The sequence below is a fragment of the Dermochelys coriacea genome, chromosome 1 (genome assembly GCF_009764565.3).
Source record: "Dermochelys coriacea isolate rDerCor1 chromosome 1, rDerCor1.pri.v4, whole genome shotgun sequence".
Taxonomy (NCBI): Eukaryota; Metazoa; Chordata; order Testudines; family Dermochelyidae; genus Dermochelys; species Dermochelys coriacea.
This window is the reverse complement of record NC_050068.2, coordinates 331490128-331497482: the sequence shown is the minus strand read 5'-3', so window position 1 is coordinate 331497482 and position 7355 is coordinate 331490128.

Genomic DNA, 7355 nt, shown 5'->3' with positions numbered 1-7355 from the left:
AGGCCACATCCTTAGAGCCCTGCGTGGATACCAAATGTATATCTGTGGATATAAAGCGGATATCTGAGGAGCTGCCAGGCTCTATCGGGAATGGTAGCGGCAAAAGCAGCCACACGTCGGGCCGCCACTCGCAGGAGCCAGCGCCCTACATGGGCAGCTCCTCGGGCCTGGCTGTACCCCCTCAGCCCCATCCACTGGGGAGGGCATCAGGCTCAGCGGCTTGCATGCTCCTGGACCAGCATGACCAGGGACAGCTGCCGCTGAATCTGGTGCCTGCCCCAGTGGGCGGGGATAGGGGTGGTACAGCCATGCTGGAGTAGCTGCCTGCATCGGGCGCTGGCTCCTGCGAGTGGCGGCCGACATGCAGCAGCTCTCGATGCTGCCAGTAGAGCTTGGAATCCTGGCAAAACACTGGATTCCTGTAGCTCCTCGGATAACTGCTTTATATCTGTGGATATAAATTTGGTATCTGCGCAGGGCTCTACACATCCTGCAACCTGCCTTTGGCTGCAGCAAGAGTTTCAGACAGACTATAGCATCGAGACTCAGAAGAACATTCACTCACAGCTGCATGGTCAGAGTCTCTGTCTCCCTGGATTTACCCTTAGCAAAGCAGAGAATGGGGGGGACATCAGGGTGCCTATTATGGCTGTGAGTATCTGCCTGTTCTCTGGCCCCATCCATCAGCTGAGTGTAGCCGAGTGCAGCATACTCCTGCCTGTCCTCATGCCTATCCCTGACATGCCCCTTCTGCTGAGCATTGTGGGGAAGGTCGCATAAGACCCAGGTATGCGGCTTTATACCTGTTGGGCACTCCCTCTTCCAAGGGAATCTCCAGCTAGCGAGATGCAGCCAGCCTCCACTCTCTTTGTGCTGCTCAGGAGAATTTGCCCATTGGAGTGCTGAAACAGCTAGGTACCATTGTCCCTATGTAACAATTTAAAGGACAGATCTTGCAAGTTGTTGGTAACCATCAGTGCCCCTTGACTTCACTACCTACGGTAGCAGATAGGCACCATGAAAGGTTCAATTACTTAATGACATCACAGTAACCTGTCACTGTACATATGCAACTTCTAGTACAGAAAGCAGAACCTTTCAGATCAACAAACTCAGGCCTGTATCACATAAGCTAAAGGAGAATCTGTAAATTGTGGCAGAATTAGGGCTTGTTTGTTACACCCTCTTTAGGTCAGCTGCTAGAAAGCATAGCTATTTGATCTATTACAATCATGACATTCCTTCCAGCAGAGAACAGAGATACTTTCAGATTTAAATACATACTTCCCCCTCTGGTTATTAACACTTATCCCATCTAGAGTGTCTGTATGCTGAAGACACTTTATGTTGAATACAACATCCCTATAAGGTCAGTAAGTATTATCAGCCAGTTTCTAAGATGGAAAACATAGGCAGAGAGGTAGTAACTTGGCCAAGGCCACAGAGAAGTTACTGTCAGAGGTAGGATTAGAACTGGGGACTGACGATTGCCAGTCTGATTCTTCAAACCCTAGCTCACCCTTCTCTTTCACTCATTGTTGACTATCTGGGGTTCACATCCAACAGTCGGGAACAATCTATAATGAACCCATGTGGTGGAGACAGACTTCATGCTTGCCAGCTAAAATGCCCTCAGGCATAGAAGCCAGGTTCCAAAAAGCAGAGACATCCAGCAGCCTTTGAGCTAGAGTAGAATACTATTGGCACAGTAGTAGAGGCCTGCATATTTGATGTGGAAGTTGGTTGGATTCTCTACACAGTATGGTAAGAGTGTTGACAAGCATCTATTATTGGTGGCCAGGTAATTCACAGCAATATCATTTTTTCATGGGTAAGACAGAAGTTAGGAACTTTTTCTTCCAAAACCCCAGACCCATTGTCTCTCAAAAATGCTCAGCACCTTGCAGGATGATGCCCTTAGTTTGTCCACAAACACAAGTTCTCTGGAGTGTCATATGCCAGAGGGAGCCTTAAGCTTTGTCAGTAAGTGTTTATGGAATGGATGACATTTTCCATTTTTTGGTTCCTTTTGGGTCTTGTGCTGACTCCCACACGTATCTAATCCATGCAGTTTAACCAACATCATACTATAGAAACATAAAAACATATTTTTGTTTCATCCTATATCTCATTAACAAAAGTACTTAGCATTCAAACAACTTATTTGGTTGGAAATCTTCTCCAGAACTACATGAGCTCCCTAATGATTATCAGTTCTATAACAGTACTTTGTTCATTTGCAAATAAGGAGACCTACAAAAGGAAAAAGTGTGTTTATGCCCTTTTGTGCTTTGATATGACGAACAAAGAATGACTGGAAGTCTTTTTCAAAAGCAAAGGTTTTTTTCTGCTTCTTTGTAACCCTATAAATGCCATGTTTTCTTTTCTGTTCTGCTGGGGTATTCCATGGATGGCAAGGGAACTAGTGAGATTATAACTAGGACCCTCCCACATTCACAGACGGGAAAAACAGAAGGACCGTGAAATCTGGTCTCCCCCATGAAATCTCCAAGCCATGCAAGCTTTGCAGGTGTGATGGGGTGGGTCTGCCTATGACTAGAGCAGCTGCTTAACCCCTTCCTTACTAGTCTGTGGTTTGTATGTCAGGTGCTGCCTCCTGATAGTCAGGCCCAGTGGTTGGAACAGAGGTCAAAGGCACACATAGGATCAGAACTGGGCTAGTGGTAGTGCTGGAACCAATATCAGAGTCTGTAGACAAGCCAAAAACTGTACTGTAGCCAGAACCAAGGTGCAGGTCAGAGGTTAAAGCCTGGTAGTTAGAGTCTGAGGGGGTGGAGGCAGGGCAGGGCAGGGCTGGAGCAGATCCGTGACAGGGCTGGAGCAAGGTCAGAGTAGTGCAAGGACATGACTGGAACAGGGCTCAGGTCAGGCTGGGGCAGGAACAGGAGCTGGAACTGCAGCTGAGAAAGTCTGATATGCTGCAAGGCAGCGGGAGGGTCCCTAGTCAGTTAGTGCTATTACATAGACTGATCTGCAGCTCTGGCAGGCTTGAGGAAACACCTGTGCCTGGGGGTCATCTGAGCCAGGCTCTGCTCAGGGAGACGCTGCTGCCTCTGTGGGAAGGGTAAGTTAGTACAATGAAGCTGTTGCTGCATGCCTGATTGGTGACACAATGAAGCTCTTTTGGAGGAGCAGCTAAGGAGCAGCCCTGGTTTGGCGGAGGGTTTGCCTCACAGGATACCTTGTCACCTTGACCATGTTACAGATCATGAGAATAGGCAAACTGTAATGCAGAACTTAAGTTTCTTGCCCAAAGTCACACAATAAGTCAATTTCATAGCCGGCATTAGAATTCAGGACATTCATTCACAATTGGAGCTGCTCAGTGGAATGGATCTTTAGAACCCTTGATGGGTTTTTTTTTACCTTCCTCTGCAGCATAGGGCTTGGGTCACTTGTAGGTTTACACTAGTGTAAATGGTGGATTCTCTGTAACTTGAAGTCTTTAAATCATGATTTGAGGACTTCTGTAACTCAACCAGAGGTTAGGGGTTCAGTACACGAGTGGATGGGTGAGGTTTTGTGGCCTGCAAAGTGCAGGAGGTCAGACTAGATGATCACGATAGTCCCCCTCTGGCCTTAAAGTCTATGAGGCTCAGAGTTCCCCAAGGCCCTTCACTAGGTGAAAAGCCCAACAGAGAGAGAGAGAGAGAGAGAGAGAGAGAGAGGAGTATGTGGTAGGTCAGCAGTTGTCTATCTTGTCCAACTAAAATCTGCCACTTCCCTTTTATCTCACAGTGCCCTTTTATTAGAGAAATAGAAGATGTACCTCTTAGTTTCTCATACTAACAAACACACTTGACTGCCATGTCGGTGAATTGGTTTTGAATTATTCAGCATACCTTTAACCAGAGCACTTAGTAGCTTTTACTTTATTAATCAGAACAGCAGCAGCACCCTTTCATCACCACGATCTTCATCATATTTTTCTCTCTCCATCTTGCGTTTCTCTTCTTCTGCTTTTATCTCCAACAGTCCACCAGCTGCATGTGGAGCCCATAACATTGATTTCTGCTGTGTGACAGAATCTTTAGAAAGAAAGAACAAAAGAATGAAAGAAAAAAAGAAAGAAAGAACAGAGCATTTAAGTCTAAGCTGTTTGAGCAACTGCCATATGGATAGAATGCCCCACCAATCATCTGAACAATGCTGTTTTGCTCTGTAATTTGCTTTGCAGTGTGCAGTCCCCAATGCTAACCACATATCCAGTGGCCTAGCCAGCTAAAAATAGCTGGTTACTGTCCAGCATGCTGTTTTGTCAGCCACCAGGACTAAGGAGGGGGGAAAAAACACCACAGCTATGACTGAGATTTGGGCATGATCCACCTGAATCAGATGGATATGGAAATAGATTAAGAGTGTTAAAGGGAAGCAAGAAAAGAAGGTAGGATAAGCGACCCACCATTGCGGTTTTTCTTGAATGAGAAGGGATTTTTTTGTTTTTTTGGGTTTGGGTTTTTGTTGTTTGTTTTTTGCGTCTATTTTGCTTCTATTACTGTATACTTGCTTTGTCCAAAACACAGAAGATGAATTTTATGATCTGGCAATGAAATAGCATAGCACTACTTCACTCCCCAATAATAACTCACAGGGCAGTATCTCGTTAAACTTTCCCTGTTGCACTGCACATACACACACAGCACATCTGAATGACATACTCCATCACACACTGCTGCATTTTAACTGTTTTGACGCCAGTGTTTGGGAAATATGGCTGCAAAACATCCCTTCAGACTGTGGAGTGGTGGGGCCACCAGCCAGTGGTCTGACCACTTTTTGGTCTACCCCATGCACCAGGTCGCAATGCCATTCACTCAAATTTTGGACAGAGTGGGTGTAGGGGCTGATGGATCAGGAGGTCAGGCCGCTGGGTGGTGTGCTGGAGAGGGGAAGTGGAGGGTCGGGACGAGGGATCTATGCCTCTCCCCCACTCACTTTAAATGGCAGTACATAGCTCTGGCCTTTTCTGCATTAAGGGCCTTATTCAGGAAAGCATTTGAGTGCATGCTTAAGATCATCCCTATTGAGAACAGCATTTAAGCACTTGCTTAAAGTTAAGCAGGTGCTTAAGTGTTAACCTCATCAGGTATGCTTTCCTGGGTCAGGGCCCAAGATGCTGTGTTATTAGTCAATACAATCGGCTACAAGCACACTATAAATTAATATTACACATAGAGACAGGGAAAGCTTTAGGCATAGGCTGGATAGGCAGTTGCATAGACTGACAGATTTTTGTGGGGAAAGGTGCTCCAAAAAACTACAATGAACTAAGACCATTTGACTTCTGAGTGCAAGCATCTAAAAGGGATTTACTGTGCTTTAACTTACATGCATTAACTTCACCCCTTTTGTTAATGTGTCTTATCTTTCCTGAGTGTCCCCAAGTAGACCAGCCCTGATAGGTAAAATAACTTTCCAAGGGCACTATGTTTTAAAGTATTAGACAGAAGACTGGGAGCCAAGAGGCCTCATTTGTTTTTATCCTGATTAAAGCACTGATTACAGGAAGACCTTGGCCATGACACAGCTTCTACAAGCTTCCCTATCTATAGAAGGGGGCAATAGTATTTTTCTAACTAAAGTTCTTTACCCCAAACTAGGTACACTTTGTCAAAAAGTCATTTATTACAAATATTTCACCCAGCTCTATGGCAAGGTCATTCAAATTGTCAGAATTAAGGAAAATTGGAAACGCTGATTAAATTATTCATTGTATTTCAGCTTGGTATGCTATGAAAGCTGCCTTTGAATCATGTTTTAGGTTTTTTCCAATGCTAGAATGTGTGTCTTATAGAAAATGATGGGTATTATAGAAAATGATGACTGAGAAAATGAGTTTCCAGCCTAAATAATACCATCCTCTCAAAGGGAGCACTATGCTATTAGAACATCACATAGGAAACTCACATTCAGTTGACCTTATGATATTGTACATTCACTGCTTAATCAGATGAAAAAGTGGCCCAGCATCTCTTGAAAATATTGTATTGGGAACATTGACCAATTATCATATATTTACATATACTCTGGCAGCTTCTGGAGGGCCATTGAAGTCTTTACCCATTAGTATGGTAGCTGCCTCTTTCCTACTAAATGAAAAAGACTTCAAAGTTTTCAATTTACTAAATAACATCTCTCAATATTAATTTTCCAATAATATCCTCTAAAAATGCTTTTTCCCCTGCAGTCTAGAATATACTGCAAGTTCAAAATTATAACAAATTAGAGCAAGGTGGCAAGAATCAGACCTTGGTTTGAATGCTGACAATTGTTTGTCTTCTCAAAGCATTTGCAACCCTTTCTGAAACAAACAAACCAAGCCTTTCCCACCTCTTGTAATTTTTACTTTGGATCCTGAATTCTGAAGGCCAGCGTGATGTGGAAAGTGAATGGTATATGTTGTGTGTCCCTGTGAGGAAATGCAATAACAACAACTACCACCCACCAAGATCTGCTGTCATTACAATTATTGAGACAGACCATCCACCACTGAAAGGAACAGGACTTTTAGCACTGATTTCCTACTAGGAGCAGGAGCAAGCACCTGAAAGAATTATGATTATAATGAATTTTTTCACTCACTCATAATTTTTTGATACATTCATTGTGTGTGCTGGAAAATTCCATAGTATTCCAGTAGCATTCTTCTGAAGACTGTCTTTGACAGTCAGACCAGTGTGATCACCAGGTGCCATTTTAGCTAGAGACAGCACACATAGAATCATAGGACTGAAAGGGGCCTCGAGAGATCATCTAGTCCAGTCCCCTGCACTCAAGACAGGGCTAAATATTATATAGACTCTCCCTGACAGGTGTTTGTCTAACCTGCTCTTACAAATCTCCAATGATGGAGATTCCAGAAACTCTCTAGACAATTTATTCCAGTGCTTAACTACCTTGACAGTTACGAAGTTTTTCCTAATGTCCAGTCTAAATTACCCTTGCTGTAATTTAAGCCCATCGCTTCTTGCCCTATTCTTAGAGTTTAACAAGAACAATTTACCTCCCTCCTCCTTGTAACAACCTTTTATGTACTTGAAAACTGCTATCATGTCCCCTTTCAGTCTTCTCTTCTCCCAACTAAACAAACCCATTTTTTTCAGTCTTCCTTCATAGGTCATGTTTTCTAGATCTTTAATGATTTTTATTGCTTTTCTCTGGACTTTCTCCAATTTGTCCACATCTTTCCTCATATGTAGTGCCCAGAACTGGACACAATATGCCAACTGAGATCTAATCAGCGCAGAGTAGAGTGGAAGAATTATTTCTCATGTCTTGAATACACACTGCTACTAATACATCCCAGAATTATGTTTGCTTTTTTTACAACAGTG